Source organism: Carassius auratus, unplaced genomic scaffold, assembly GCF_003368295.1.
Source record: "Carassius auratus strain Wakin unplaced genomic scaffold, ASM336829v1 scaf_tig00218019, whole genome shotgun sequence".
In the NCBI taxonomy this organism is placed as follows: domain Eukaryota; kingdom Metazoa; phylum Chordata; class Actinopteri; order Cypriniformes; family Cyprinidae; genus Carassius; species Carassius auratus.
In genome coordinates this window covers 1-16936 of record NW_020529349.1, presented here as the reverse complement: position 1 = coordinate 16936, position 16936 = coordinate 1, and the positions used below count along the sequence as shown (strand labels likewise).

The following is a 16936-nucleotide window of genomic DNA, read 5'->3' as shown; positions in this document are numbered from 1 at the left end:
AATCTCACATGAAAGTCAAACAGTGCTTGGAGATGCTGGGGATTGAACCCAGGACCTCATACATGCAAAGCATGCGCTCTACCACTGAGCTACATCCCCACATTTCAATCAGCCCTGCTGCTTCTTTGTGTAACAAACAGTAACAATCGAGTCGTGTAACACTTCAGAGAAAAGAAGCCACTTTTCTCTTTCTTAATCTCACATGAAAGTCATTCAACAGTGCTTGGAGATGCTGGGGATTGAACCCAGGACCTCATACATGCAAAGCATGCGCTCTACCACTGAGCTACATCCCCACTTTTTGAGCAGCATTGCTGCTTCTTTGTTCAACAAACACTAACAATCCAGTAGTGAAACACTAGAGCAAAGAAGCAAAATTATTTTGCTTAAACTCAGCAAACAGTGCTTGGAGATGCTAGGGATTGAAACCAGGACCTCATACATGCTAAGCATGCGCTCTACCACTGAGCTACATCCCCACATTTCAATCAGCCCTGCTGCTTCTTTGTGTAACAAACAGTAACAATCCAGTCGTGTAACACTTCAGAGAAAAGAAGCCACTTTTCTCTTTCTTAATCTCACATGAAAGTCATTAAACAGTGCTTGGAGATGCTGGGGATTGAACCCAGGACCTCATACATGCGAAGCATGCGCTCTACCACTGAGCTACATCCCCACTTTTTGAGCCGCATTGCTGCTTCTTTGTTCAACAAACACTAAAAATCCAGTAGTGAAACACTAGAGCAAAGAAGCAAAATTATTTTGCTTAAACTCAGCAAACAGTGCTTGGAGATGCTGGGGATTGAACCCAGGACCTCACACATGCAAAGCATGTGCTCTAACACTGAGCTACATCCCCATATTTTGAGCAGCATTGCTGCTTCTTTGTTCAACAAACACTAACAATCCAGTAGTGTAACACTAGAGCAAAGAAGCAAAATTATTTTGCTTAAACTCAGCAAACAGTGCTTGGGGATGCTGGGCAAATACATGCAAAAGAGGCAATCTACCTCTGAGCTACATCCCCATTTAACATAGAACTTTGCTGCTTCTTTCTTTTACAAACACTATCAATCTAGTCATGTAAGATTTAGGGGAAAGAAGCAACATATTTTTTCTTAATCTCACATGAAAGTCATTAAACATTGCTTGGAGATGCTGGGGATTGGACCCAGGACCTCATACATGCTAAGCATGCGCTCTACCACTGAGCTACATCCCCATGTTATGAGCAGCATTGCTGCTTCTTTGTTCAACAAACACTAACAATCCAGTAGTGTAACACTTCAGAGAAAAGAAGCCACTTTTCTTTCTTAATCTCACATGAAAGTCATTCAACAGTGCTTGGAGATGCTGGGGATTGAACCCAGGACCATCATACATGCAAAGCATGCGCTCTACCACTGAGCTACATCCCCACATTTCAATCAGCCCTGCTGCTTCTTTGTGTAACAAACAGTAACAATCGAGTCGTGTAACACTTCAGAGAAAAGAAGCCACTTTTCTCTTTCTTAATCTCACATGAAAGTCATTCAACAGTGCTTGGAGATGCTGGGGATTGAACCCAGGACCTCATACATGCAAAGCATGCGCTCTACCACTGAGCTACATCCCCACATTTCAATCATCCCTGCTGCTTCTTTGTGTAACAAACAGTAACAATCGAGTCGTGTAACACTTCAGAGAAAAGAAGCCACTTTTCTCTTTCTTAATCTCACATGAAAGTTTTTAAACAGAGCTTGGAGATGCTGGGGATTGAACCCAGGACCTCATACATGCAAAGCATGCGCTCTACCACTGAGCTACATCCCCACGTTTTGAGCAGCTTTGCTGCTTCTTTGTTCAACAAACACTAACAATCCAGTAGTGAAACACTAGAGCAAAGTAACAAAATTATTTTGCTTAAACTCAGCAAACAGTGTTTGGAGATGCTGGGGATTGAACCCAGGACCTCATACATGCAAAGCATGCGCTCTACCACTGAGCTTCATCCCCACATTTCAATCAGCCCTTCTGCTTCTTTGTGTAACAAACAGTAACAATCGAGTCGTGTAACACTTCAGAGAAAAGAAGCCACTTTTCTCTTTCTTAATCTCACATGAAAGTCATTCAACAGTGCTTGGAGATGCTGGGGATTGAACCCAGGACCTCATACATGCAAAGCATGCGCTCTACCACTGAGCTACATCCCCACTTTTTGAGCCGCATTGCTGCCTCTTTGTTCAACAAACACTAACAATCCAGTAGTGAAACACTAGAGCAAAGAAGCAAAATTATTTTGCTTAAACTCAGCAAACAGTGCTTGGGGATGCTGGGCAAATACATGCAAAAGAGGCAATCTACCTCTGAGCTACATCCCCATTTAACATAGAACTTTGCTGCTTCTTTCTTTTACAAACACTATCAATCTAGTCATGTAAGAATTTAGGGGAAAGAAGCAACATATTTTTTCTTAATCTCACATGAAAGTCATTAAACATTGCTTGGAGATGCTGGGGATTGGACCCAGGACCTCATACATGCTAAGCATGCGCTCTACCACTGAGCTACATCCCCATGTTATGAGCAGCATTGCTGCTTCTTTGTTCAACAAACACTAACAATCCAGTAGTGTAACACTAGAGCAAAGAAGCTAAACTATTTTGCTTAAACACAGCAAACAGTGCTTGGAGATGCTGGGTATTGAACCCAGGACCTCATACATGCAAAGCATGCGCTCTACCACTGAGCTACATCCCCACATTTCAATCATCCCTGCTGCTTCTTTGTGTAACAAACAGTAACAATCGAGTCGTGTAACACTTCAGAGAAAAGAAGCCACTTTTCTCTTTCTTAATCTCACATGAAAGTTTTTAAACAGAGCTTGGAGATGCTGGGGATTGAACCCAGGACCTCATACATGCGAAGCATGCGCTCTACCACTGAGCTACATCCCCACTTTTTGAGCAGTATTGCTGCTTCTTTGTTCAACAAACACTAAAAATCCAGTAGTGAAACACTAGAGCAAAGAAGCAAAATTATTTTGCTTAAACTCAGCAAACAGTGCTTGGAGATGCTGGGGATTGAACCCAGGACCTCACACATGCAAAGCATGTGCTCTAACACTGAGCTACATCCCCATATTTTGAGCAGCATTGCTGCTTCTTTGTTCAACAAACACTAACAATCCAGTAGCGTAACACTAGAGCAAAGAAGCAAAATTATTTTGCTTAAACTCAGCAAACAGTGCTTGGGGATGCTGGGCAAATACATGCAAAAGAGGCAATCTACCTCTGAGCTACATCCCCATTTAACATAGAACTTTGCTGCTTCTTTCTTTTACAAACACTATCAATCTAGTCATGTAAGAATTTAGGGGAAAGAAGCAACATATTTTTTCTTAATCTCACATGAAAGTCATTAAACATTGCTTGGAGATGCTGGGGATTGGACCCAGGACCTCATACATGCTAAGCATGCGCTCTACCACTGAGCTACATCCCCATGTTATGAGCAGCATTGCTGCTTCTTTGTTCAACAAACACTAACAATCCAGTAGTGTAACACTAGAGCAAAGAAGCTAAACTATTTTGCTTAAACACAGCAAACAGTGCTTGGAGATGCTGGGTATTGAACCCAGGACCTCATACATGCAAAGCATGCGCTCTACCACTGAGCTACATCCCCACATTTCAATCAGCCCTGCTGCTTCTTTGTGTAACAAACAGTAACAATCGAGTCGTGTAACACTTCAGAGAAAAGAAGCCACTTTTCTCTTTCTTAATCTCACATGAAAGTCATTCAACAGTGCTTGGAGATGCTGGGGATTGAACCCAGGACCTCATACATGCAAAGCATGCGCTCTACCACTGAGCTACATCCCCACTTTTTGAGCCGCATTGCTGCCTCTTTGTTCAACAAACACTAACAATCCAGTAGTGAAACACTAGAGCAAAGAAGCAAAATTATTTTGCTTAAACTCGGCAAACAGTGCTTGGAGATGCTAGGGATTGAAACCAGGACCTCATACATGCTAAGCATGCGCTCTACCACTGAGCTACATCCCCACATTTCAATCAGCCCTGCTGCTTCTTTGTGTAACAAACAGTAACAATCCACTCGTTTAACAATTCAGAGAAAAGAAGCCACTTTTCTCTTTCTTAATCTCACATGAAAGTCATTAAACAGTGCTTGGAAATGCTGGGGATTGAACCCAGGACCTCATACATGCGAAGCATGCGCTCTACCACTGAGCTACATCCACACTTTTTAAGCAGCATTGCTGCTTCTTTGTTCAACAAACACTAACAATCCAGTAGTGAAACACTAGAGCAAAGAAGCAAAATTATTTTGCTTAAACTCAGCAAACAGTGTTTGGAGATGCTGGGGATTGAAACCAGGACCTCATACATGCAAAGCATGCGCTCTACCACTGAGCTACATCCCCACATTTCGATCATCCCTGCTGCTTCTTTGTGTAACAAACAGTAACAATCGAGTCGTGTAACACTTCAGAGAAAAGAAGCCACTTTTCTCTTTCTTAATCTCACATGAAAGTTTTTAAACAGAGCTTGGAGATGCTGGGGATTGAACCCAGGACCTCATACATGCAAAGCATGCGCTCTACCACTGAGCTACATCCCCACATTTCAATCATCCCTGCTGCTTCTTTGTGTAACAAACAGTAACAATCGAGTCGTGTAACACTTCAGAGAAAAGAAGCCACTTTTCTCTTTCTTAATCTCACATGAAAGTTTTTAAACAGAGCTTGGAGATGCTGGGGATTGAACCCAAGACCTCATACATGCAAAGCATGCGCTCTACCACTGAGCTACATCCCCACGTTTTGAGCAGCTTTGCTGCTTCTTTGTTCAACAAACACTAACAATCCAGTAGTGAAACACTAGAGCAAAGAAACAAAATTATTTTGCTTAAACTCAGCAAACAGTGTTTGGAGATGCTGGGGATTGAACCCAGGACCTCATACATGCAAAGCATGCGCTCTACCACTGAGCTACATCCCCACATTTCAATCAGCCCTTCTGCTTCATTGTGTAACAAACAGTAACAATCGAGTCGTGTAACACTTCAGAGAAAAGAAGCCACTTTTCTCTTTCTTAATCTCACATGAAAGTCATTCAACAGTGCTTGGAGATGCTGGGGATTGAACCCAGGACCTCATACATGCAAAGCATGCGCTCTACCACTGAGCTACATCCCCACTTTTTGAGCCGCATTGCTGCCTCTTTGTTCAACAAACACTAACAATCCAGTAGTGAAACACTAGAGCAAAGAAGCAAAATTATTTTGCTTAAACTCAGCAAACAGTGCTTGGAGATGCTAGGGATTGAAACCAGGACCTCATACATGCTAAGCATGCGCTCTACCACTGAGCTACATCCCCACATTTCAATCAGCCCTGCTGCTTCTTTGTGTAACAAACAGTAACAATCCAGTCGTTTAACACTTCAGAGAAAAGAAGCCACTTTTCTCTTTCTTAATCTCACATGAAAGTCATTAAACAGTGCTTGGAGATGCTGGGGATTGAACCCAGGACCTCATACATGCGAAGCATGCGCTCTACCACTGAGCTACATCCCCACTTTTTGAGCAGTATTGCTGCTTCTTTGTTCAACAAACACTAAAAATCCAGTAGTGAAACACTAGAGCAAAGAAGCAAAATTATTTTGCTTAAATTCAGCAAACAGTGCTTGGAGATGCTGGGGATTGAACCCAGGACCTCACACATGCAAAGCATGTGCTCTAACACTGAGCTACATCCCCATATTTTGAGCAGCATTGCTGCTTCTTTGTTCAACAAACACTAACAATCCAGTAGTGTAACACTAGAGCAAAGAAGCAAAATTATTTTGCTTAAACTCAGCAAACAGTGCTTGGGGATGCTGGGCAAATACATGCAAAAGAGGCAATCTACCTCTGAGCTACATCCCCATTTAACATAGAACTTTGCTGCTTCTTTCTTTTACAAACACTATCAATCTAGTCATGTAAGATTTTAGGGGAAAGAAGCAACATATTTTTTCTTAATCTCACATGAAAGTCATTAAACATTGCTTGGAGATGCTGGGGATTGGACACAGGACCTCATACATGCTAAGCATGCGCTCTACCACTGAGCTACATCCCCATGTTATGAGCAGCATTGCTGCTTCTTTGTTCAACAAACACTAACAATCCAGTAGTGTAACACTTCAGAGAAAAGAAGCCACTTTTCTCTTTCTTAATCTCACATGAAAGTCATTCAACAGTGCTTGGAGATGCTGGGGATTGAACCCAGGACCTCATACATGCAAAGCATGCGCTCTACCACTGAGCTACATCCCCACATTTCAATCAGCCCTGCTGCTTCTTTGTGTAACAAACAGTAACAATCGAGTCGTGTAACACTTCAGAGAAAAGAAGCCACTTTTCTCTTTCTTAATCTCACATGAAAGTCATTCAACAGTGCTTGGAGATGCTGGGGATTGAACCCAGGACCTCATACATGCAAAGCATGCGCTCTACCACTGAGCTACATCCCCACATTTCAATCATCCCTGCTGCTTCTTTGTGTAACAAACAGTAACAATCGAGTCGTGTAACACTTCAGAGAAAAGAAGCCACTTTTCTCTTTCTTAATCTCACATGAAAGTCATTCAACAGTGCTTGGAGATGCTGGGGATTGAACCCAGGACCTCATACATGCAAAGCATGCGCTCTACCACTGAGCTACATCCCCACTTTTGAGCCGCATTGCTGCCTCTTTGTTCAACAAACACTAACAATCCAGTAGTGAAACACTAGAGCAAAGAAGCAAAATTATTTTGCTTAAACTCAGCAAACAGTGCTTGGAGATGCTAGGGATTGAAACCAGGACCTCATACATGCTAAGCATGCGCTCTACCACTGAGCTACATCCCCACATTTCAATCAGCCCTGCTGCTTCTTTGTGTAACAAACAGTAACAATCCAGTCGTTTAACACTTCAGAGAAAAGAAGCCACTTTTCTCTTTCTTAATCTCACATGAAAGTCATTAAACAGTGCTTGGAGATGCTGGGGATTGAACCCAGGACCTCATACATGCGAAGCATGCGCTCTACCACTGAGCTACATCCCCACTTTTTGAGCAGCATTGCTGCTTCTTTGTTCTTCTTTGTGTAACAAACACTAACAATCCAGTAGTGTAACACTAGAGCAAAGAAGCAAAATTATTTTGCTTAAACTCAGCAAACAGTGCTTGGGGATGCTGGGCAAATACATGCAAAAGAGGCAATCTACCTCTGAGCTACATCCCCATTTAACATAGAACTTTGCTGCTTCTTTCTTTTACAAACACTATCAATCTAGTCATGTAAGAATTTAGGGGAAAGAAGCAACATATTTTTTCTTAATCTCACATGAAAGTCATTAAACATTGCTTGGAGATGCTGGGGATTGGACCCAGGACCTCATACATGCTAAGCATGCGCTCTACCACTGAGCTACATCCCCATGTTATGAGCAGCATTGCTGCTTCTTTGTTCAACAAACACTAACAATCCAGTAGTGTAACACTAGAGCAAAGAAGCTAAACTATTTTGCTTAAACACAGCAAACAGTGCTTGGAGATGCTGGGTATTGAACCCAGGACCTCATACATGGAAAGCATGCGCTCTACCACTGAGCTACATCCCCACATTTCAATCATCCCTGCTGCTTCTTTGTGTAACAAACAGTAACAATCGAGTCGTGTAACACTTCAGAGAAAAGAAGCCACTTTTCTCTTTCTTAATCTCACATGAAAGTTTTTAAACAGAGCTTGGAGATGCTGGGGATTGAACCCAGGACCTCATACATGCGAAGCATGCGCTCTACCACTGAGCTACATCCCCACTTTTTGAGCAGTATTGCTGCTTCTTTGTTCAACAAACACTAAAAATCCAGTAGTGAAACACTAGAGCAAAGAAGCAAAATTATTTTGCTTAAACTCAGCAAACAGTGCTTGGAGATGCTGGGGATTGAACCCAGGACCTCACACATGCAAAGCATGTGCTCTAACACTGAGCTACATCCCCATATTTTGAGCAGCATTGCTGCTTCTTTGTTCAACAAACACTAACAATCCAGTAGCGTAACACTAGAGCAAAGAAGCAAAATTATTTTGCTTAAACTCAGCAAACAGTGCTTGGGGATGCTGGGCAAATACATGCAAAAGAGGCAATCTACCTCTGAGCTACATCCCCATTTAACATAGAACTTTGCTGCTTCTTTCTTTTACAAACACTATCAATCTAGTCATGTAAGAATTTAGGGGAAAGAAGCAACATATTTTTTCTTAATCTCACATGAAAGTCATTAAACATTGCTTGGAGATGCTGGGGATTGGACCCAGGACCTCATACATGCTAAGCATGCGCTCTACCACTGAGCTACATCCCCATGTTATGAGCAGCATTGCTGCTTCTTTGTTCAACAAACACTAACAATCCAGTAGTGTAACACTAGAGCAAAGAAGCTAAACTATTTTGCTTAAACACAGCAAACAGTGCTTGGAGATGCTGGGTATTGAACCCAGGACCTCATACATGCAAAGCATGCGCTCTACCACTGAGCTACATCCCCACATTTCAATCAGCCCTGCTGCTTCTTTGTGTAACAAACAGTAACAATCGAGTCGTGTAACACTTCAGAGAAAAGAAGCCACTTTTCTCTTTCTTAATCTCACATGAAAGTCATTCAACAGTGCTTGGAGATGCTGGGGATTGAACCCAGGACCTCATACATGCAAAGCATGCGCTCTACCACTGAGCTACATCCCCACTTTTTGAGCCGCATTGCTGCCTCTTTGTTCAACAAACACTAACAATCCAGTAGTGAAACACTAGAGCAAAGAAGCAAAATTATTTTGCTTAAACTCGGCAAACAGTGCTTGGAGATGCTAGGGATTGAAACCAGGACCTCATACATGCTAAGCATGCGCTCTACCACTGAGCTACATCCCCACATTTCAATCAGCCCTGCTGCTTCTTTGTGTAACAAACAGTAACAATCCACTCGTTTAACAATTCAGAGAAAAGAAGCCACTTTTCTCTTTCTTAATCTCACATGAAAGTCATTAAACAGTGCTTGGAAATGCTGGGGATTGAACCCAGGACCTCATACATGCGAAGCATGCGCTCTACCACTGAGCTACATCCACACTTTTTAAGCAGCATTGCTGCTTCTTTGTTCAACAAACACTAACAATCCAGTAGTGAAACACTAGAGCAAAGAAGCAAAATTATTTTGCTTAAACTCAGCAAACAGTGTTTGGAGATGCTGGGGATTGAAACCAGGACCTCATACATGCAAAGCATGCGCTCTACCACTGAGCTACATCCCCACATTTCGATCATCCCTGCTGCTTCTTTGTGTAACAAACAGTAACAATCGAGTCGTGTAACACTTCAGAGAAAAGAAGCCACTTTTCTCTTTCTTAATCTCACATGAAAGTTTTTAAACAGAGCTTGGAGATGCTGGGGATTGAACCCAGGACCTCATACATGCAAAGCATGCGCTCTACCACTGAGCTACATCCCCACATTTCAATCATCCCTGCTGCTTCTTTGTGTAACAAACAGTAACAATCGAGTCGTGTAACACTTCAGAGAAAAGAAGCCACTTTTCTCTTTCTTAATCTCACATGAAAGTTTTTAAACAGAGCTTGGAGATGCTGGGGATTGAACCCAAGACCTCATACATGCAAAGCATGCGCTCTACCACTGAGCTACATCCCCACGTTTTGAGCAGCTTTGCTGCTTCTTTGTTCAACAAACACTAACAATCCAGTAGTGAAACACTAGAGCAAAGAAACAAAATTATTTTGCTTAAACTCAGCAAACAGTGTTTGGAGATGCTGGGGATTGAACCCAGGACCTCATACATGCAAAGCATGCGCTCTACCACTGAGCTACATCCCCACATTTCAATCAGCCCTTCTGCTTCTTTGTGTAACAAACAGTAACAATCGAGTCGTGTAACACTTCAGAGAAAAGAAGCCACTTTTCTCTTTCTTAATCTCACATGAAAGTCATTCAACAGTGCTTGGAGATGCTGGGGATTGAACCCAGGACCTCATACATGCAAAGCATGCGCTCTACCACTGAGCTACATCCCCACTTTTTGAGCCGCATTGCTGCCTCTTTGTTCAACAAACACTAACAATCCAGTAGTGAAACACTAGAGCAAAGAAGCAAAATTATTTTGCTTAAACTCAGCAAACAGTGCTTGGAGATGCTAGGGATTGAAACCAGGACCTCATACATGCTAAGCATGCGCTCTACCACTGAGCTACATCCCCACATTTCAATCAGCCCTGCTGCTTCTTTGTGTAACAAACAGTAACAATCCAGTCGTTTAACACTTCAGAGAAAAGAAGCCACTTTTCTCTTTCTTAATCTCACATGAAAGTCATTAAACAGTGCTTGGAGATGCTGGGGATTGAACCCAGGACCTCATACATGCGAAGCATGCGCTCTACCACTGAGCTACATCCCCACTTTTTGAGCAGTATTGCTGCTTCTTTGTTCAACAAACACTAAAAATCCAGTAGTGAAACACTAGAGCAAAGAAGCAAAATTATTTTGCTTAAACTCAGCAAACAGTGCTTGGAGATGCTGGGGATTGAACCCAGGACCTCACACATGCAAAGCATGTGCTCTAACACTGAGCTACATCCCCATATTTTGAGCAGCATTGCTGCTTCTTTGTTCAACAAACACTAACAATCCAGTAGTGTAACACTAGAGCAAAGAAGCAAAATTATTTTGCTTAAACTCAGCAAACAGTGCTTGGGGATGCTGGGCAAATACATGCAAAAGAGGCAATCTACCTCTGAGCTACATCCCCATTTAACATAGAACTTTGCTGCTTCTTTCTTTTACAAACACTATCAATCTAGTCATGTAAGATTTTAGGGGAAAGAAGCAACATATTTTTTCTTAATCTCACATGAAAGTCATTAAACATTGCTTGGAGATGCTGGGGATTGGACCCAGGACCTCATACATGCTAAGCATGCGCTCTACCACTGAGCTACATCCCCATGTTATGAGCAGCATTGCTGCTTCTTTGTTCAACAAACACTAACAATCCAGTAGTGTAACACTTCAGAGAAAAGAAGCCACTTTTCTCTTTCTTAATCTCACATGAAAGTCATTCAACAGTGCTTGGAGATGCTGGGGATTGAACCCAGGACCTCATACATGCAAAGCATGCGCTCTACCACTGAGCTACATCCCCACATTTCAATCAGCCCTGCTGCTTCTTTGTGTAACAAACAGTAACAATCGAGTCGTGTAACACTTCAGAGAAAAGAAGCCACTTTTCTCTTTCTTAATCTCACATGAAAGTCATTCAACAGTGCTTGGAGATGCTGGGGATTGAACCCAGGACCTCATACATGCAAAGCATGCGCTCTACCACTGAGCTACATCCCCACATTTCAATCATCCCTGCTGCTTCTTTGTGTAACAAACAGTAACAATCGAGTCGTGTAACACTTCAGAGAAAAGAAGCCACTTTTCTCTTTCTTAATCTCACATTAAAGTCATTCAACAGTGCTTGGAGATGCTGGGGATTGAACCCAGGACCTCATACATGCAAAGCATGCGCTCTATCACTGAGCTACATCCCCACATTTCAATCATCCCTGCTGCTTCTTTGTGTAACAAACAGTAACAATCGAGTCGTGTAACACTTCAGAGAAAAGAAGCCACTTTTCTCTTTCTTAATCTCACATGAAAGTTTTTAAACAGAGCTTGGAGATGCTGGGGATTGAACCCAGGACCTCATACATGCAAAGCATGCGCTCTACCACTGAGCTACATCCCCACGTTTTGAGCAGCTTTGCTGCTTCTTTGTTCAACAAACACTAACAATCCAGTAGTGAAACACTAGAGCAAAGTAACAAAATTATTTTGCTTAAACTCAGCAAACAGTGTTTGGAGATGCTGGGGATTGAACCCAGGACCTCATACATGCAAAGCATGCGCTCTACCACTGAGCTTCATCCCCACATTTCAATCAGCCCTTCTGCTTCTTTGTGTAACAAACAGTAACAATCGAGTCGTGTAACACTTCAGAGAAAAGAAGCCACTTTTCTCTTTCTTAATCTCACATGAAAGTCATTCAACAGTGCTTGGAGACGCTGGGGATTGAACCCAGGACCTCATACATGCAAAGCATGCGCTCTACCACTGAGCTACATCCCCACTTTTTGAGCCGCATTGCTGCCTCTTTGTTCAACAAACACTAACAATCCAGTAGTGAAACACTAGAGCAAAGAAGCAAAATTATTTTGCTTAAACTCAGCAAACAGTGCTTGGGGATGCTGGGCAAATACATGCAAAAGAGGCAATCTACCTCTGAGCTACATCCCCATTTAACATAGAACTTTGCTGCTTCTTTCTTTTACAAACACTATCAATCTAGTCATGTAAGAATTTAGGGGAAAGAAGCAACATATTTTTTCTTAATCTCACATGAAAGTCATTAAACATTGCTTGGAGATGCTGGGGATTGGACCCAGGACCTCATACATGCTAAGCATGCGCTCTACCACTGAGCTACATCCCCATGTTATGAGCAGCATTGCTGCTTCTTTGTTCAACAAACACTAACAATCCAGTAGTGTAACACTAGAGCAAAGAAGCTAAACTATTTTGCTTAAACACAGCAAACAGTGCTTGGAGATGCTGGGTATTGAACCCAGGACCTCATACATGCAAAGCATGCGCTCTACCACTGAGCTACATCCCCACATTTCAATCATCCCTGCTGCTTCTTTGTGTAACAAACAGTAACAATCGAGTCGTGTAACACTTCAGAGAAAAGAAGCCACTTTTCTCTTTCTTAATCTCACATGAAAGTTTTTAAACAGAGCTTGGAGATGCTGGGGATTGAACCCAGGACCTCATACATGCGAAGCATGCGCTCTACCACTGAGCTACATCCCCACTTTTTGAGCAGTATTGCTGCTTCTTTGTTCAACAAACACTAAAAATCCAGTAGTGAAACACTAGAGCAAAGAAGCAAAATTATTTTGCTTAAACTCAGCAAACAGTGCTTGGAGATGCTGGGGATTGAACCCAGGACCTCACACATGCAAAGCATGTGCTCTAACACTGAGCTACATCCCCATATTTTGAGCAGCATTGCTGCTTCTTTGTTCAACAAACACTAACAATCCAGTAGCGTAACACTAGAGCAAAGAAGCAAAATTATTTTGCTTAAACTCAGCAAACAGTGCTTGGGGATGCTGGGCAAATACATGCAAAAGAGGCAATCTACCTCTGAGCTACATCCCCATTTAACATAGAACTTTGCTGCTTCTTTCTTTTACAAACACTATCAATCTAGTCATGTAAGAATTTAGGGGAAAGAAGCAACATATTTTTTCTTAATCTCACATGAAAGTCATTAAACATTGCTTGGAGATGCTGGGGATTGGACCCAGGACCTCATACATGCTAAGCATGCGCTCTACCAATGAGCTACATCACCATGTTATGAGCAGCATTGCTGCTTCTTTGTTCAACAAACACTAACAATCCAGTAGTGTAACACTAGAGCAAAGAAGCTAAACTATTTTGCTTAAACACAGCAAACAGTGCTTTGGAGATGCTGGGTATTGAACCCAGGACCTCATACATGCAAAGCATGCGCTCTACCACTGAGCTACATCCCCACATTTCAATCAGCCCTGCTGCTTCTTTGTGTAACAAACAGTAACAATCGAGTCGTGTAACACTTCAGAGAAAAGAAGCCACTTTTCTCTTTCTTAATCTCACATGAAAAGTCATTCAACAGTGCTTGGAGATGCTGGGGATTGAACCCAGGACCTCATACATGCAAAGCATGCGCTCTACCACTGAGCTACAGCCCCACTTTTTGAGCCGCATTGCTGCCTCTTTGTTCAACAAACACTAACAATCCAGTAGTGAAACACTAGAGCAAAGAAGCAAAATTATTTTGCTTAAACTCGGCAAACAGTACTTGGAGATGCTAGGATTGAAACCAGGACCTCGTACATGCTAAGCATGCGCTCTACCACTGAGCTACATCCCCACATTTCAATCAGCCCTGCTGCTTCTTTGTGTAACAAACAGTAACAATCCAGTCGTTTAACAATTCAGAGAAAAGAAGCCACTTTTCTCTTTCTTAATCTCACATGAAAGTCATTAAACAGTGCTTGGAGATGCTGGGGATTGAACCCAGGACCTCATACATGCGAAGCATGCGCTCTACCACTGAGCTACATCCCCACTTTTTAAGCAGCATTGCTGCTTCTTTGTTCAACAAACACTAACAATCCAGTAGTGAAACACTAGAGCAAAGAAGCAAAATTATTTTGCTTAAACTCAGCAAACAGTGTTTGGAGATGCTGGGGATTGAAACCAGGACCTCATACATGCAAAGCATGCGCTCTACCACTGAGCTACATCCCCACATTTCGATCATCCCTGCTGCTTCTTTGTGTAACAAACAGTAACAATCGAGTCGTGTAACACTTCAGAGAAAAGAAGCCACTTTTCTCTTTCTTAATCTCACATGAAAGTTTTTAAACAGAGCTTGGAGATGCTGGGGATTGAACCCAGGACCTCATACATGCGAAGCATGCGCTCTACCACTGAGCTACATCCCCACTTTTTGAGCAGTATTGCTGCTTCTTTGTTCAACAAACACTAAAAATCCAGTAGTGAAACACTAGAGCAAAGAAGCAAAATTATTTTGCTTAAACTCAGCAAACAGTGCTTGGAGATGCTGGGGATTGAACCCAGGACCTCACACATGCAAAGCATGTGCTCTAACACTGAGCTACATCCCCATATTTTGAGCAGCATTGCTGCTTCTTTGTTCAACAAACACTAACAATCCAGTAGTGTAACACTAGAGCAAAGAAGCAAAATTATTTTGCTTAAACTCAGCAAACAGTGCTTGGGGATGCTGGGCAAATACATGCAAAAGAGGCAATCTACCTCTGAGCTACATCCCATTTAACATAGAACTTTGCTGCTTCTTTCTTTTACAAACACTATCAATCTAGTCATGTAAGAATTTAGGGGAAAGAAGCAACATATTTTTTCTTAATCTCACATGAAAGTCATTAAACATTGCTTGGAGATGCTGGGGATTGGACCCAGGACCTCATACATGCTAAGCATGCGCTCTACCACTGAGCTACATCCCCATGTTATGAGCAGCATTGCTGCTTCTTTGTTCAACAAACACTAACAATCCAGTAGTGTAACACTAGAGCAAAGAAGCTAAACTATTTTGCTTAAACACAGCAAACAGTGCTTGGAGATGCTGGGTATTGAACCTAGGACCTCATACATGCAAAGCATGCGCTCTACCACTGAGCTACATCCCCACATTTCAATCAGCCCTGCTGCTTCTTTGTGTAACAAACAGTAACAATCGAGTCGTGTAACACTTCAGAGAAAATAAGGCACTTTTCTCTTTCTTAATCTCACATGAAAGTCATTCAACAGTGCTTGGAAGATGCTGGGGATTGAACCCAAGACCTCATACATGCAAAGCATGCGCTTCTACCACTGAGCTACATCCCCACATTTCAATCATCCCTGCTGCGTTCTTTGTGTAACAAACAGTAACAATCCAGTCGTGTAACACTTCAGAGAAAAGAAGCCACTTTTCTCTTTCTTAATCTCACATGAAAGTCATTCAACAGTGCTTGGAGATGCTGGGGATTGAACCCAGGACCTCATACATGCAAAGCATGCGCTCTACCACTGAGCTACATCCCCACATTTCAATCATCCTGCTGCTTCTTTGTGTAACAAACAGTAACAATCGAGTCGTGTAACACTTCAGAGAAAAGAAGCCACTTTTCTCTTTCTTAATCTCACATGAAAGTTTTTAAACAGTGCTTGGAGATGCTGGGGATTGAACCCAGGACCTCATACATGCAAAGCATGCGCTCTACCACTGAGCTACATCCCCACGTTTTGAGCAGCTTTGCTGCTTCTTTGTTCAACAAACACTAACAATCCAGTAGTGAAACACTAGAGCAAAGAAGCAAAATTATTTTGCTTAAACTCAGCAAACAGTGCTTGGAGATGCTGGGGATTGAACCCAGGACCTCATACATGCAAAGCATGCGCTCTACCACTGAGCTACATCCCCACATTTCAATCAGCCCTGCTGCTTCTTTGTGTAACAAACAGTAACAATCCAGTCGTGTAACAATTCAGAGAAAAGAAGCCACTTTTCTCTTTCTTAATCTCACATGAAAGTCATTAAACAGTGCTTGGAGATGCTGGGGATTGAACCCAGGACCTCATACATGCAAAGCATGCGCTCTACCACTGAGCTACATCCCCACTTTTTGAGCAGCATTGCTGCTTCTTTGTTCAACAAACACTAACAATCCAGTAGTGAAACACTAGAGCAAAGAAGCAAAATTATTTTGCTTAAACTCAGCAAACAGTGCTTGGAGATGCTGGGGATTGAACCCAGGACCTCATACATGCAAAGCATGCGCTCTACCACTGAGCTACATCCCCACATTTCAATCAGCCCTGCTGCTTCTTTGTGTAACAAACAGTAACAATCCAGTCGTGTAACACTTCAGAGAAAAGAAGCCACTTTTCTCTTTCTTAATCTCACATGAAAGTCATTAAACAGTGCTTGGAGATGCTGGGGATTGAACCCAGGACCTCATACATGCGAAGCATGCGCTCTACCACTGAGCTACATCCCCACTTTTTGAGCAGCATTGCTGCTTCTTTGTTCAACAAACACTAACAATCCAGTAGTGAAACACTAGAGCAAAGAAGCAAAATTATTTTGCTTAAACTCAGCAAACAGTGCTTGGAGATGCTGGGATTGAACCCAGGACCTCATACATGCAAAGCATGCGCTCTACCACTGAGCTACATCCCCACATTTCAATCAGCCCTGCTGCTTCTTTGT

General features: G+C 42.4%; 59 non-coding genes across 59 annotated transcripts; all 59 read right to left on the bottom strand.

Annotated features, from left to right (window-relative positions):
- Positions 1-27: 27 nt before the first annotated feature.
- Positions 28-99, bottom strand: trnaa-ugc (transfer RNA alanine (anticodon UGC)). Its single transcript has one exon. It is a non-coding gene; the product is annotated as a tRNA-Ala (tRNA).
- Positions 100-224: 125 nt separating this feature from the next.
- On the bottom strand, positions 225-296 carry trnaa-ugc (transfer RNA alanine (anticodon UGC)). The gene has a single exon. It is a non-coding gene; the product is annotated as a tRNA-Ala (tRNA).
- Positions 297-407: 111 nt separating this feature from the next.
- On the bottom strand, positions 408-479 carry trnaa-agc (transfer RNA alanine (anticodon AGC)). The gene has a single exon. It is a non-coding gene; the product is annotated as a tRNA-Ala (tRNA).
- Positions 480-604: 125 nt separating this feature from the next.
- On the bottom strand, positions 605-676 carry trnaa-cgc (transfer RNA alanine (anticodon CGC)). Its single transcript has one exon. It is a non-coding gene; the product is annotated as a tRNA-Ala (tRNA).
- Positions 677-1150: 474 nt separating this feature from the next.
- On the bottom strand, positions 1151-1222 carry trnaa-agc (transfer RNA alanine (anticodon AGC)). The gene has a single exon. It is a non-coding gene; the product is annotated as a tRNA-Ala (tRNA).
- A 321-nt stretch (positions 1223-1543) lies between these two features.
- trnaa-ugc (transfer RNA alanine (anticodon UGC)) lies at positions 1544-1615 on the bottom strand. Its single transcript has one exon. It is a non-coding gene; the product is annotated as a tRNA-Ala (tRNA).
- A 125-nt stretch (positions 1616-1740) lies between these two features.
- trnaa-ugc (transfer RNA alanine (anticodon UGC)) lies at positions 1741-1812 on the bottom strand. Its single transcript has one exon. It is a non-coding gene; the product is annotated as a tRNA-Ala (tRNA).
- A 308-nt stretch (positions 1813-2120) lies between these two features.
- On the bottom strand, positions 2121-2192 carry trnaa-ugc (transfer RNA alanine (anticodon UGC)). The gene has a single exon. It is a non-coding gene; the product is annotated as a tRNA-Ala (tRNA).
- Positions 2193-2484: 292 nt separating this feature from the next.
- On the bottom strand, positions 2485-2556 carry trnaa-agc (transfer RNA alanine (anticodon AGC)). The gene has a single exon. It is a non-coding gene; the product is annotated as a tRNA-Ala (tRNA).
- Positions 2557-2667: 111 nt separating this feature from the next.
- trnaa-ugc (transfer RNA alanine (anticodon UGC)) lies at positions 2668-2739 on the bottom strand. Its single transcript has one exon. It is a non-coding gene; the product is annotated as a tRNA-Ala (tRNA).
- A 125-nt stretch (positions 2740-2864) lies between these two features.
- trnaa-cgc (transfer RNA alanine (anticodon CGC)) lies at positions 2865-2936 on the bottom strand. Its single transcript has one exon. It is a non-coding gene; the product is annotated as a tRNA-Ala (tRNA).
- Positions 2937-3411: 475 nt separating this feature from the next.
- Positions 3412-3483, bottom strand: trnaa-agc (transfer RNA alanine (anticodon AGC)). Its single transcript has one exon. It is a non-coding gene; the product is annotated as a tRNA-Ala (tRNA).
- A 111-nt stretch (positions 3484-3594) lies between these two features.
- trnaa-ugc (transfer RNA alanine (anticodon UGC)) lies at positions 3595-3666 on the bottom strand. The gene has a single exon. It is a non-coding gene; the product is annotated as a tRNA-Ala (tRNA).
- A 125-nt stretch (positions 3667-3791) lies between these two features.
- Positions 3792-3863, bottom strand: trnaa-ugc (transfer RNA alanine (anticodon UGC)). The gene has a single exon. It is a non-coding gene; the product is annotated as a tRNA-Ala (tRNA).
- A 111-nt stretch (positions 3864-3974) lies between these two features.
- trnaa-agc (transfer RNA alanine (anticodon AGC)) lies at positions 3975-4046 on the bottom strand. Its single transcript has one exon. It is a non-coding gene; the product is annotated as a tRNA-Ala (tRNA).
- Positions 4047-4171: 125 nt separating this feature from the next.
- trnaa-cgc (transfer RNA alanine (anticodon CGC)) lies at positions 4172-4243 on the bottom strand. The gene has a single exon. It is a non-coding gene; the product is annotated as a tRNA-Ala (tRNA).
- A 308-nt stretch (positions 4244-4551) lies between these two features.
- Positions 4552-4623, bottom strand: trnaa-ugc (transfer RNA alanine (anticodon UGC)). Its single transcript has one exon. It is a non-coding gene; the product is annotated as a tRNA-Ala (tRNA).
- A 308-nt stretch (positions 4624-4931) lies between these two features.
- Positions 4932-5003, bottom strand: trnaa-ugc (transfer RNA alanine (anticodon UGC)). The gene has a single exon. It is a non-coding gene; the product is annotated as a tRNA-Ala (tRNA).
- A 125-nt stretch (positions 5004-5128) lies between these two features.
- On the bottom strand, positions 5129-5200 carry trnaa-ugc (transfer RNA alanine (anticodon UGC)). Its single transcript has one exon. It is a non-coding gene; the product is annotated as a tRNA-Ala (tRNA).
- Positions 5201-5311: 111 nt separating this feature from the next.
- On the bottom strand, positions 5312-5383 carry trnaa-agc (transfer RNA alanine (anticodon AGC)). Its single transcript has one exon. It is a non-coding gene; the product is annotated as a tRNA-Ala (tRNA).
- A 125-nt stretch (positions 5384-5508) lies between these two features.
- trnaa-cgc (transfer RNA alanine (anticodon CGC)) lies at positions 5509-5580 on the bottom strand. Its single transcript has one exon. It is a non-coding gene; the product is annotated as a tRNA-Ala (tRNA).
- Positions 5581-6055: 475 nt separating this feature from the next.
- On the bottom strand, positions 6056-6127 carry trnaa-agc (transfer RNA alanine (anticodon AGC)). Its single transcript has one exon. It is a non-coding gene; the product is annotated as a tRNA-Ala (tRNA).
- Positions 6128-6252: 125 nt separating this feature from the next.
- On the bottom strand, positions 6253-6324 carry trnaa-ugc (transfer RNA alanine (anticodon UGC)). The gene has a single exon. It is a non-coding gene; the product is annotated as a tRNA-Ala (tRNA).
- Positions 6325-6449: 125 nt separating this feature from the next.
- On the bottom strand, positions 6450-6521 carry trnaa-ugc (transfer RNA alanine (anticodon UGC)). The gene has a single exon. It is a non-coding gene; the product is annotated as a tRNA-Ala (tRNA).
- Positions 6522-6646: 125 nt separating this feature from the next.
- On the bottom strand, positions 6647-6718 carry trnaa-ugc (transfer RNA alanine (anticodon UGC)). The gene has a single exon. It is a non-coding gene; the product is annotated as a tRNA-Ala (tRNA).
- A 110-nt stretch (positions 6719-6828) lies between these two features.
- On the bottom strand, positions 6829-6900 carry trnaa-agc (transfer RNA alanine (anticodon AGC)). The gene has a single exon. It is a non-coding gene; the product is annotated as a tRNA-Ala (tRNA).
- Positions 6901-7025: 125 nt separating this feature from the next.
- trnaa-cgc (transfer RNA alanine (anticodon CGC)) lies at positions 7026-7097 on the bottom strand. The gene has a single exon. It is a non-coding gene; the product is annotated as a tRNA-Ala (tRNA).
- Positions 7098-7399: 302 nt separating this feature from the next.
- trnaa-agc (transfer RNA alanine (anticodon AGC)) lies at positions 7400-7471 on the bottom strand. Its single transcript has one exon. It is a non-coding gene; the product is annotated as a tRNA-Ala (tRNA).
- A 111-nt stretch (positions 7472-7582) lies between these two features.
- Positions 7583-7654, bottom strand: trnag-ucc (transfer RNA glycine (anticodon UCC)). Its single transcript has one exon. It is a non-coding gene; the product is annotated as a tRNA-Gly (tRNA).
- A 125-nt stretch (positions 7655-7779) lies between these two features.
- On the bottom strand, positions 7780-7851 carry trnaa-cgc (transfer RNA alanine (anticodon CGC)). Its single transcript has one exon. It is a non-coding gene; the product is annotated as a tRNA-Ala (tRNA).
- A 475-nt stretch (positions 7852-8326) lies between these two features.
- Positions 8327-8398, bottom strand: trnaa-agc (transfer RNA alanine (anticodon AGC)). Its single transcript has one exon. It is a non-coding gene; the product is annotated as a tRNA-Ala (tRNA).
- A 111-nt stretch (positions 8399-8509) lies between these two features.
- trnaa-ugc (transfer RNA alanine (anticodon UGC)) lies at positions 8510-8581 on the bottom strand. Its single transcript has one exon. It is a non-coding gene; the product is annotated as a tRNA-Ala (tRNA).
- Positions 8582-8706: 125 nt separating this feature from the next.
- Positions 8707-8778, bottom strand: trnaa-ugc (transfer RNA alanine (anticodon UGC)). The gene has a single exon. It is a non-coding gene; the product is annotated as a tRNA-Ala (tRNA).
- Positions 8779-8889: 111 nt separating this feature from the next.
- trnaa-agc (transfer RNA alanine (anticodon AGC)) lies at positions 8890-8961 on the bottom strand. The gene has a single exon. It is a non-coding gene; the product is annotated as a tRNA-Ala (tRNA).
- Positions 8962-9086: 125 nt separating this feature from the next.
- Positions 9087-9158, bottom strand: trnaa-cgc (transfer RNA alanine (anticodon CGC)). The gene has a single exon. It is a non-coding gene; the product is annotated as a tRNA-Ala (tRNA).
- Positions 9159-9466: 308 nt separating this feature from the next.
- On the bottom strand, positions 9467-9538 carry trnaa-ugc (transfer RNA alanine (anticodon UGC)). The gene has a single exon. It is a non-coding gene; the product is annotated as a tRNA-Ala (tRNA).
- Positions 9539-9846: 308 nt separating this feature from the next.
- trnaa-ugc (transfer RNA alanine (anticodon UGC)) lies at positions 9847-9918 on the bottom strand. The gene has a single exon. It is a non-coding gene; the product is annotated as a tRNA-Ala (tRNA).
- Positions 9919-10043: 125 nt separating this feature from the next.
- Positions 10044-10115, bottom strand: trnaa-ugc (transfer RNA alanine (anticodon UGC)). The gene has a single exon. It is a non-coding gene; the product is annotated as a tRNA-Ala (tRNA).
- Positions 10116-10226: 111 nt separating this feature from the next.
- trnaa-agc (transfer RNA alanine (anticodon AGC)) lies at positions 10227-10298 on the bottom strand. The gene has a single exon. It is a non-coding gene; the product is annotated as a tRNA-Ala (tRNA).
- A 125-nt stretch (positions 10299-10423) lies between these two features.
- Positions 10424-10495, bottom strand: trnaa-cgc (transfer RNA alanine (anticodon CGC)). Its single transcript has one exon. It is a non-coding gene; the product is annotated as a tRNA-Ala (tRNA).
- A 475-nt stretch (positions 10496-10970) lies between these two features.
- On the bottom strand, positions 10971-11042 carry trnaa-agc (transfer RNA alanine (anticodon AGC)). Its single transcript has one exon. It is a non-coding gene; the product is annotated as a tRNA-Ala (tRNA).
- A 125-nt stretch (positions 11043-11167) lies between these two features.
- trnaa-ugc (transfer RNA alanine (anticodon UGC)) lies at positions 11168-11239 on the bottom strand. Its single transcript has one exon. It is a non-coding gene; the product is annotated as a tRNA-Ala (tRNA).
- A 125-nt stretch (positions 11240-11364) lies between these two features.
- On the bottom strand, positions 11365-11436 carry trnaa-ugc (transfer RNA alanine (anticodon UGC)). Its single transcript has one exon. It is a non-coding gene; the product is annotated as a tRNA-Ala (tRNA).
- A 322-nt stretch (positions 11437-11758) lies between these two features.
- Positions 11759-11830, bottom strand: trnaa-ugc (transfer RNA alanine (anticodon UGC)). Its single transcript has one exon. It is a non-coding gene; the product is annotated as a tRNA-Ala (tRNA).
- A 308-nt stretch (positions 11831-12138) lies between these two features.
- Positions 12139-12210, bottom strand: trnaa-ugc (transfer RNA alanine (anticodon UGC)). Its single transcript has one exon. It is a non-coding gene; the product is annotated as a tRNA-Ala (tRNA).
- A 292-nt stretch (positions 12211-12502) lies between these two features.
- Positions 12503-12574, bottom strand: trnaa-agc (transfer RNA alanine (anticodon AGC)). Its single transcript has one exon. It is a non-coding gene; the product is annotated as a tRNA-Ala (tRNA).
- A 111-nt stretch (positions 12575-12685) lies between these two features.
- Positions 12686-12757, bottom strand: trnaa-ugc (transfer RNA alanine (anticodon UGC)). The gene has a single exon. It is a non-coding gene; the product is annotated as a tRNA-Ala (tRNA).
- A 125-nt stretch (positions 12758-12882) lies between these two features.
- trnaa-cgc (transfer RNA alanine (anticodon CGC)) lies at positions 12883-12954 on the bottom strand. The gene has a single exon. It is a non-coding gene; the product is annotated as a tRNA-Ala (tRNA).
- Positions 12955-13429: 475 nt separating this feature from the next.
- Positions 13430-13501, bottom strand: trnaa-agc (transfer RNA alanine (anticodon AGC)). Its single transcript has one exon. It is a non-coding gene; the product is annotated as a tRNA-Ala (tRNA).
- A 112-nt stretch (positions 13502-13613) lies between these two features.
- Positions 13614-13685, bottom strand: trnaa-ugc (transfer RNA alanine (anticodon UGC)). The gene has a single exon. It is a non-coding gene; the product is annotated as a tRNA-Ala (tRNA).
- Positions 13686-14190: 505 nt separating this feature from the next.
- Positions 14191-14262, bottom strand: trnaa-cgc (transfer RNA alanine (anticodon CGC)). Its single transcript has one exon. It is a non-coding gene; the product is annotated as a tRNA-Ala (tRNA).
- A 308-nt stretch (positions 14263-14570) lies between these two features.
- Positions 14571-14642, bottom strand: trnaa-cgc (transfer RNA alanine (anticodon CGC)). The gene has a single exon. It is a non-coding gene; the product is annotated as a tRNA-Ala (tRNA).
- Positions 14643-15116: 474 nt separating this feature from the next.
- trnaa-agc (transfer RNA alanine (anticodon AGC)) lies at positions 15117-15188 on the bottom strand. The gene has a single exon. It is a non-coding gene; the product is annotated as a tRNA-Ala (tRNA).
- A 508-nt stretch (positions 15189-15696) lies between these two features.
- Positions 15697-15768, bottom strand: trnaa-ugc (transfer RNA alanine (anticodon UGC)). Its single transcript has one exon. It is a non-coding gene; the product is annotated as a tRNA-Ala (tRNA).
- Positions 15769-15892: 124 nt separating this feature from the next.
- On the bottom strand, positions 15893-15964 carry trnaa-ugc (transfer RNA alanine (anticodon UGC)). Its single transcript has one exon. It is a non-coding gene; the product is annotated as a tRNA-Ala (tRNA).
- Positions 15965-16075: 111 nt separating this feature from the next.
- Positions 16076-16147, bottom strand: trnaa-ugc (transfer RNA alanine (anticodon UGC)). The gene has a single exon. It is a non-coding gene; the product is annotated as a tRNA-Ala (tRNA).
- A 125-nt stretch (positions 16148-16272) lies between these two features.
- Positions 16273-16344, bottom strand: trnaa-ugc (transfer RNA alanine (anticodon UGC)). The gene has a single exon. It is a non-coding gene; the product is annotated as a tRNA-Ala (tRNA).
- Positions 16345-16455: 111 nt separating this feature from the next.
- Positions 16456-16527, bottom strand: trnaa-ugc (transfer RNA alanine (anticodon UGC)). The gene has a single exon. It is a non-coding gene; the product is annotated as a tRNA-Ala (tRNA).
- Positions 16528-16652: 125 nt separating this feature from the next.
- On the bottom strand, positions 16653-16724 carry trnaa-cgc (transfer RNA alanine (anticodon CGC)). The gene has a single exon. It is a non-coding gene; the product is annotated as a tRNA-Ala (tRNA).
- Positions 16725-16936: the final 212 nt, after the last annotated feature.